Raw genomic sequence first — 2,619 nt, 5'->3', positions numbered from 1 at the left:
TCCTGGGTTTCAGTCATTTATTGTCTTTATTTATCAATTAAAATACGTTTCGGTGTATTTTTCCACCATCATCAGTTTTTACGTGTAGCGTTGTTTAGCGCAGCAACAACACTACACGTAAAAACTGATGATGGTGGAAAAATACACCGAAACGTATTTTAATTGATAAATAAAGACAATAAATGACTGAAACCCAGGAATTAATTTTGATTTGGAATTGAAACACAGTCAGGAAAGTATATACAACTTCCAATTAATTCCACACATAAATGAGTTATAACTCATCGGAGTGGCAACAACTCAAAAGCGCAGCTCAACACAGTGTTACCCAGGTTACTGATGGCACGGCCAAAACTCCTTCACATAGGACACACTTCACAAGCTCGATAGGCGTTTTGGGGGATTTGCTTTTTGCTCGTTCCAAGTTTCACTCAATCAAACCGTGAGTGATTGCCATTTGGCCGGCAGGTGACATGTTTTTTTGGAGAATTTGACGATAGCGATTGGCAACGTTGCACCGTCCACTTAGGGCTTCATGCTGGATCGGGACACTTTGGTATCAGTTATCGTCCTGGCGTGCAGTCTGTGACCTGGATACGATTTGCGACGGTGCAGCCGACGGCCGTCCATCGGGCGCCACGCTTTCCCTCCTCTATGTTTTCTCACGCGACGCTCTAGTTTGTTTTCGTCGCGACGCCCGACACCAACTTCTCGTTTTCGAGATCAGAGCGGTTTTTCGGTTTCCGCACGGAAGCCGATCACTCGATTCATGGGCGAGATTTATGAAGGTGAGCTTGAAACCTACGCAGAAAACTAGCTAATTCACATACTCAGAACGCATCAAACCGTGAGGCTGCATGTGGGTTTTGTTTGCGAGAATCGGTGGATGAATTGGGGATTTGGCGCCAACTCTTTTGCCAGCTTGGGGAGTTAAAAACGTTGATGTTGCGCCCTTTAGCACTCTGAAACAGTGATGATTGCATTGAATGTGCGCACAAATAAGTGACTGGGTAAAGTTTACCTACACCTACACACTTTATGTCACGGATTTTATGACCGTTCGAGCAACTTCATTTGACGAATAAAAAGTTCTAAAGGCCGTCGCGACGTAACGTTATACCGACCAGACGCATCGATTTCTGTTGCTCATTTGTTTCTCGATGACAGGTTTTACTAGTTCTAAAAATACACGCCAAATTCATGTTTTGTGTGGTACAAGGTAAGGTTGAGAGTCCACCAATCACCGCGTGGCTACCAAAGGCCATTAACATACAATATAATCCAGTGTACATCAATAGACCAACGAGAACGAAGTGGAAATTTGACTTTTTTGCAGCTTTATTTAAAATCAGTCAAATATTCTACAGGGTGTGCCAACTTAAGTTTGCGCAGAATATTGTCGCAAGTCTATTTCAAAAGTGTTCCTTGCGAAGGACCAGTGACTTGGACGCCCCGCTCGCCTGATCTGAATCCTCTGGATTATTTTGTTTGGGGACTTCTAAGAGCAATTCTTTATGAAACGCCCGTAAAAAACCATGAGAATGAATTTCAATGAAGAAAAGGTTATACAAAAATTGAAATTTAAATTAAATAAACCTACTAAAACCAGAAAAAAACAAAAAGTTTATAGTTAGACATGTGAATAGCATACCGAAAATGTTTTTTGACGCAATAACCGTAACAAATCATACTATGGTATGCATCGTTGAATTTGCTATTTAAAAAGCTACTTAATACGTTATGCACTCTTTTCGGTCCATAGGAAAAAGAAAAATTGATGATGGTTTCAAAGAAACAAAACGTCGTTTTCTAAACAAACAAACGTAAACAAAACAAATTTTTGTAGGCACCATCTGGTAAAGCTGGAAAAGGTGTCATGAGAAAGTATTTTTTGTTTCTTGATATGATTTGAAATAACATAAAAAATGAATGAAACAGAAAATCTGAAAAATCACTTTTTTTTAAATTAAAAGAAAAACTTGCTCTAATTGCGCAACATTTTCCTAATTTAACCGACCGAATCTCTCGCGGTTTCGGAGATTCCCATGCAATTCTTCCATAAAGATACCGGGGCCACCCTGTATAGATCGCATTGCTTCTCGGTGTGACACAGTTTGAAAAAAAAACACTAATTCAGTCACCGACAATTTCGAGAAACCTGCTCATTTTTGCCCAAACAACCACATTCAGGTAAAACAGCCTGATCTCATGGAGCCAGGTCGGGTGATTGTGGAGGCCACTTTTCGCAATTGCACCCACCACTCACACATTGACTAAACCATGTCATTGAGCAATAACAACAAGACTTTAGGAAAAGATGATCAATAATAGGCCATTTCCCAAATGACTTTGGTCTAGTTCGGTTCGCGCTCTTCATTCAAAGGTCGTAGAGAACAAAGGACTGGCAGAGTTTCTGACCCATTTATCGATCATGAATAATACAGATAATGCCGAACAATTTGCGACAAGTTAAGGCGTTTTTTCTACTCTTGTTGGCAACTTGTAGGTGGCAATGCGGTATTTGTTTCAATTCGCCTGCCAGGCGCCCCAAGTTAGTACCAAAAATTTCAATTAACCTGAATAATATATCGCTTTTTAAGAAAGTGGGATTTACTTTCC

The sequence above is a fragment of the Dendroctonus ponderosae genome, unplaced genomic scaffold (assembly GCF_020466585.1).
Source record: "Dendroctonus ponderosae isolate FM_Combo_2020 unplaced genomic scaffold, Dpon_F_20191213v2 Dpon_F_20191213_5, whole genome shotgun sequence".
Classification (NCBI taxonomy): Eukaryota; Metazoa; Arthropoda; class Insecta; order Coleoptera; family Curculionidae; genus Dendroctonus; species Dendroctonus ponderosae.
The sequence above is the reverse complement of the archived record's forward strand: the minus strand, read 5'-3'. Positions refer to the sequence as shown.